Raw genomic sequence first — 7,284 nt, 5'->3', positions numbered from 1 at the left:
GCGGATGAATGGAAGAATTGAAAGAATTTCTGTCGCGATACTCGATAGAATGAATAAAGCGCCGAGCTCAAAGAGTCACCGGAGGGGAGAACGGTGGAGGAATACACGTTTTGATTTATGAGGGGCCCGCTCGTGTTTGTGGTTGCTTCTCGTGGGGAAAAAAAAAATATGTTTTTTTCTTGAAGAGTTCCCCGTCTCTGGAGGCAGCCAATAGAGCCGAATCCTGTAGAGCCGGACAGGAAGCCATACATCAGCTCGCTAGGCAGGGTCACCACCCATTTGCCCATACACACATTTTCCACACATATATATATAAATATACAATCTCCCATATAAAGGTAACAACATGGAATATAGAGGTAGTTCATGCATGCAAACTTAATGGAGTTGTTGTTTTGAGTTGAGCTGCAACATTTAGGCGATCGATCGGTCGTTGGGTTGAAAGCTGCTGGTTTTTAGTATAGATTTTTTACATACATGTAATTTACATTTACGACATACGTGATGGTACATTTAATATCTTAGGGTTTGGGACTGTTTGGACAAAAACAAGGTGAAGACGTCACCGCGGGCTCATATATTGTGAGTGGCATTTTTTCACTATTTTTTTAAAAAATGTTTAAAAATGAAAGTTGAATGCAGCCCTAATTGTCGGAATATTAACCGACTACAATTTTAGTAAATTGAATATCTTTTGGTGTTGGACAATAGGTCTTAATTGGTTAATTGTGATGGATTTATGTCATTTTCTGAGCTTGACAAAGTCATCTAATAACTGCGAGATTAGTCCCGAAAAGAAAGTAAACATATGTTGCAGCCCAAAGGCACAATATCCTCGTTTCTCAACGTCTCACCCACACACAACTGCGCCGAAACACGTCATCACCCTGAACGTTTCTTTGAACGATGAAGAGGCTTTGTTGTCGTTCGCACGACGCAGACAAACGTCGGCCCGGTTTTCATTTTGTCCACGCAGACCGACGTATTTAACCGGCTTCAGAAGTTCGGTGAATAGAAGTCAAATTGTCGGCGTTTTTTTAACCTTGAAGATCTCTTTCAAGAGAATAATTGCGTGTTTGCTGAAAGCATTGAAAGAAGAAAAACGGCAATTTTTTTTTAGTTTCCAAAGCTTATAAAGACTGCAGTCAGTCAGAGAGCTGCAGGGATGGAGCGTATAACTAATAAGCAAATGTATAACTTCTCCATTCAGATATTATTTCAGAGGCTCCACCTGCATTTACAATGATCCTTGGCTGTTTTCTGTGGTTACAAATACGTTTTTATTTTCTGCTGTATTATTGTCATATCCAACAATAATTGGCAACCTAATGCTAATGGTGAGTCAACGGCAATGTCGGTTCTGTGGGTTGTTGCCCAGAGTATATTAAAGAACCATGTTTTCACAGGAAATGTTCACATTCCCACACACTTAGGGAGTAAGCAACGATTTGAACGTCTTCCTGAGGAAAACTTAAACTCGCCCGATGCCAGGAAACAAAAACCTCACTGGTTTGGGACTGTTTTTTTTTTAATGAGCCGACAAAGGAATTCAAATAGAACCGAGAGACGGTCGTGAACTGAAAGATGGCCGGAGGTAAACAGAAGTACACATCATTCGCTCCCATTAGCGTCTCATCCTGCTTTAACGAGATTTCCTAAACGGCACTGCCGTGTAAATAAACCGTGGACTCTTAAGAGGGTTATAATGAAGTCATTATTTCAGAGTAATGGAAACCTGTCGCTCAAATCTACTTTTATTTCCATTCATGGCATCAGGACTCCTTTGCTGTGTTTTACAAGCGGACGCAGCTTGAAGCAGTGTATTTTTGTGATGCTTGTGTCTGAAGCGGGGGGGGGGGGGGGGACGACCACATCGAGGCTTTTTCTTTTGAAGCGATGCCGAGTTGTGAACACTGCGCTGCGTTGCGGCGTGCCAGAGCGTGGACGCACCTTTTTATTTTTCAGTCGACTCACTTCAAATCTTTGTGCTCGGTGTTTCAGGGCGTGCACACTGGGGGGTGGGGTGGGGGGGTGGGGGGGGGGATCACATTTCCTCTGCTTCATAAGGAACAGTTTGACGGCGTATCCGGGTTTTGATATCCTCACCGTTGCACATCCCTCTCCTGCTATGAATGAATACTGGATTCATTCATTTTCATTTTAAGCTTCAAAAGTCACGTTGTCATCTCGTGATCGTCGTCTTCCCCCGAGAGAACAGAATAAGGAGCGACATGACGAATGTTTCCGGTGGCACAGCCGTGGGGGCCTGTTTCCACCGAATCAATAACCGTTTCCATGCAAATAACAGTGATTAATGATGATTTCACAGGCGCAGGACCTCTCCTGTGTTCCGGTCACAGATTAAACGCTCATAATTGGTTTAATGCAAAAGATTTGCACGTTGCATCGTGGGATTTCTCAGCAGCGTGATATCGCTGCTCGGCCTCCGCGTTTTTAACCCGCGGAGCAATTAGCGCTGTTCTGATGGGTCAGCGTACTGCTGGGGATGCCTCTCTGACCTCGGACGCCCCGGCAGCAAGCGGCCAACGGCGGCCGTTTCATTAAACCTCACGGACCCGATGGTGAGGAAGCTAAATTGGATTTTCTTTCTCTCTGTGATCACGAGAGATTTTTATTTTATTTTTTTTAAAGAGCGTAAGGTCATAAAGCCTGTGAATTTCTGAAGGAAAATGTAATATGCAGATTGAGTATAATGATGACTTCCATTACTGAGGACTGTGCGTACTTCTGGGGCACAGCGAGCTATTATATCTCTAAATGACAAGTAAAGCGAGAGAAGGTCTGAGTCTATTGTGCACAGCGGCACATAAAATCCAACAAGCGGGGTTTTCATAAAGGGACTCTGGTGCAAAAAGTTAACTTTCACTTTTAAACAAAACTAAATACGTGTAAAGATTTTTAACATCAAGCAGCAAGTTGAAATGAAATGTTTGACGTTGTTACTTGATAAATGTGTTAAATTATCAAATAAAAAAAAACTAGTCTTATCAACTCTTCGCTTCATTGTTCCAGCTCTCTAAAATGTTGCCGAAACAATGAACCCACTTCGAAGTCCAAATTGGGTGTTTTAAATCAAAACATGCCGAGACAAACGACAAGTGACTTTGGGTCGGCAGGGTGACGGACGGTAACGCGTTCACGTCCGCCGTGTACTGTAGCTTTAGATTAGAAGCAGACGGGGCTCCGTTGAACGAAAGAAAGAGTCCAGAGGTTCACTAGTCAAGAAAAAGGGCAGTCATCCATACTCACCCAAGAGCCAAAATCAACCTCTGTGCGACAGATCAGACGATCAAGTTGCAGCAGAAATACATTTAGCTGGACCTAAGTTATGAGGCCTGTCAAATGTTAATCTGTGGAATTAGAGAGACACGCAGCTCTGTGTGTTATTCAGAAATTCGAGCTGAACTGTCGAAACTATACTTGGACGTTCGCCGCGCCTCTCCTCGGCTCCACTCCACTGGTCTGGAGTGGGAACACAGGTGAGTAAATGTGCGCCGGAGGCGGCTGAGTCCAAAATGGCTGCGAGGCCGACGGTGGTGGTGGTGGTGGTGGTGGTGGGGGGGGGAGGATTAATTGAATGGCCGGCGTCCAGGTCGCCGTCCGCCACCGGCCGTGTGGCTGCTTGTCCCGTTTCCCAAGCTGCAATCTGTCAGTTTCAGACAGCGAGACAGCTGCTCCGTCCAGGTGCCAACCTGTGTTCCTCCGCCAAGTGGGTGACTTCACATCCTCCATTTAACACTGAGTCCCATTCATGCACAACAGGGAGAATATATATATATATATATATATCGAGCAGAAGGGATGGGAGGATCGGGCAAGACTTAACGAAAAAAAAGTAAGGGAATGGAAAGTGCACACGGAGTATTCATCGCAAAAAACATCGGCAAAAACACTTAATGCGCTCACTTGCACCTGTGCAATGGGAAAACACTGGATAGCAAGGCCACGCTAAAGGAATAAACAACAGAAAATTAATATTTTTAGGAACAATTCATGCAATTTTGACGTTAATTGATTGATCACTCAGTCTTCTGAAAATCTCAAAGAACAGTGGAAAGTGGTGCCCAGTAATACGTGTACATATGTAACAGTTTGAAACCCAAATATAGAGGAGAATGTTGCACACTCACACATCGTGTCCGCTCGGTTCACATTCTTGGGGTCAAAATGCTAAATCCCAGCTGAAGTTCAGTCGGAGACAACGACCTCTGACGGATGTGACTCCCCTGGGGATGCTAATTTAAAAAACAGCTCAAAATAGCAACCGCCACGGGGGTGGGGGGGTATTTGGGCTTCTCGTCTTCACTAACGACTCGTCTTGTTTCATTCTGACATGTTTTGGGGTTTTTTTGCTTTATTTCCAATCGGAGCGTGTAATGAGATGTTATGAATCTAGTGCTCAGGACTGGCTGCAAACTCCAAATGGATGTTCCCATATACTGTACCAGCACACACACACACACACACACACACACACACACACACACACACACACACACACACACACACACACACGCCTCGTCTCTACTGAGCATTATGGTGATGGCTTGCTGTTTCACACTGATTCAGGTGTTGTTGTAGCAGCAGCACTCACAGCAGCAGCACACAGTCTGCTGACTCAAACAGACATGGGCACATGTCCAAGGTCATTATCCAAGCTGCTGTTTCCAAAACACAGGTTCTTGCATCCTTCCTGCTCTGATTTTTTTTATTTTTTTTTATTGTCTCCAAATCTTTATTTGTTAGTATTAACACAGTTAATGTTTTAATATCGTTAAGATATTTCTTACCTTTTAATTTCAAAGTAGCTTCTCTTGAAGGTGTTTTGTGTAAAGCTGTGAACGGTTCTTTATAAAAGAATAACCTCAATGGAAACGCCTCGTATAGATAAAGAGCCGGTGTGTGTGATTTGGAGTCGCCAAACGACAACGTTTTCCCCAATCGTCGACTCAAAGATGCATTTCTTGTGAAGGACAAAGACACATTCTAAGATCGGAAGCCTGTCACCATATTCAGGCTGCAGTTCAGATATGTTCAAGCATACGTCTGTGACATTTGGCGAGTATGAACTGACTTAGTCGAAGGAATAGTTTAGAAAATGCGCTGAGTTAGATCAATATCACTCTCTGGTATCAATCCAACTCTTGGAAAGACGGCGAATAAGCATTAAACCATTCCTTAAATATCGCGATCCATACCGACGCATTGTTGTCTTGCGATGCGTTGTTACACCCGCCGTTACTATTCTTCCTCTTTCTTTTCTCCGCCCCTTGTTTCATCCCTTTTGTCATTTTCCAAACTCCGATCGGATTCCCGCCGCTCGTTTTCCTTTCACAGCTTTTGTTGCCGGGAAGAGTCCTTTTTCAACCAATTAGCGCGGACAGCAAGAGCCTCCAACATGAGTCGGGAGGAGGGCATGTAAAAGAAAAAAAGAAGAGAAAAGATTTACAGCTTTGAGAGCCAAATCCACCCTCACGTCTTATCTCCCCCCGGGGGGGCCTTTGGCCACCGTACAGCGTAGCCAAAAGGCTTTATTGCCGGATAATGGCCGGTCCGAGCTGCTTTCATGGGGGGGGGGGGGACACTGGGATGATGCCTGCTGTGTCTAACTGTGAGAAACTGGGGCATAAAGTTCAAAGTGGGCTCAGCTCTGCGTCCCACAACACAAAACCTCCCCACAACCTCCCTCACATTCTCCAAAGCGAGAAGCGACTCCGTCTACACACGCATTTAAAGCACTTCGGCGGTTTTAAGCCGGGTCATTATTCTACAGCCGATATTACTTGAATTAAATTTGAGGACTCGGACTCCCAAAACTGAAACCACATCTGTTTCCCCCCCGCCGCCCCTCCTTCCTCTGCGCCGTTACCCCTCTTTGTTTCCGTCTGTTTATCTCTAAACATGGAGGCGGGGGGGGGGGGTGGTTTTCGATTTCATTTCCGCTGTGTGCTTAGCCGTCGATCTTTCCGAGATTCTTATCCTGACGCGCGTGTAGCTGCTGCTGCTGCTGCTGCTGCTGCTGCTGCTGCTGCTGCTGCTGCTGCTGCTGCTGCCGGGGGGGAATAAATCACTGTTGTTTACAAGTAGGCAGGAGATTCTGTAAATGAACCTGCAACCAGAACTGCGGCCTTAATACATGAGCATAGATGCAGAGATGCAGTCACATTTCACACGGCAGGAGTTACATCTTACACTTTGTACAGAGGAAGTTGCAGTACAAGCATGCGTCCGAATGTAGATTTTTAAAAGACATGTTTTAGCTCTTAACAGCCTCGTGGTCTCAAAAGGCCAAATGGAAGCAAACTGGTTCAGTAGGTAAACTTTGTAGGCTTTTTTTTTTTTTTTTTTTTAATGAGCTGTGAAGTTATTCATTAAGAATGCAGAGGATTAATGCCTTGGCTTCCTGCCAGGGCTCGGTCAGACGCGTCACACTGCGTCTTGAACTCCCCCCGACCAACCGTGGCCCGTCGTGTCCAGCGGGACGCGCGAAAGGTAATTAGGCGTGGGAGGACGGCTTTCTTGCTGTCGTTGGTGGAAAAAGTGGCGGCCACTTGTGTAAGCGTCATAAAGATGTTTGCTGAAGAGCTTATTTTGTTGGGGGAACAGTGCGATGCGTACTGAGGGTTTGATTTACAAAAAGACATCTTCCCTGTCATGCGGGCGTAGTGATTGTTACAGTTCAGACGCTTTTAAACTACCATCTGGTGCAACAATTTCAAATAATACAAGTCAAATGGAGCATGTTTCAAAAGAAAATGGGTCATAATAGACTCAACAATTTCAAATGTTATAATAGCAATAGCTATGAACTTGATTTAAATGGCAACTTTCTCACAAGAAATGCATCTCAAGAGAAAAATACCCAAAAAAAAAGTAACTAAGAGAAGACGTAGAAGCGCCGTATACCATCATAATTCATAAAAGTAGAGATCCGTGAACAAGACAGCAGGTCGTTGACACTACATGGAGAGTATTGGTACATGAAAAAGCTCTTTGTTCTTCTGAAATGTATACGCCGTTACCGAGGCGACTATACGTAATATCACGCGCTACGATGGCATTCCTTCCTTCGATGGAGAACATTAGAGCGGGATCGATCGGCACTTTCGTCTTCTGCTGCAGTGGCCCGTTATGGTGCATTAATGGAGAATGTCATCTCAACCGTACTGGACCGCACACACACACACACACACACACACACACACACACACACACACACACACAGACCTGTGAGGGACTCTCTCTGTCCCGCCTGTCAGTGCG

This window comes from Cebidichthys violaceus, unplaced genomic scaffold (genome assembly GCF_023349555.1).
Source record: "Cebidichthys violaceus isolate CVI_PGR_0920_01 unplaced genomic scaffold, fCebVio1.0.p SCAF_74, whole genome shotgun sequence".
NCBI classification, from domain to species: Eukaryota; Metazoa; Chordata; class Actinopteri; order Perciformes; family Stichaeidae; genus Cebidichthys; species Cebidichthys violaceus.
The sequence above is the reverse complement of the archived record's forward strand: the minus strand, read 5'-3'. Positions refer to the sequence as shown.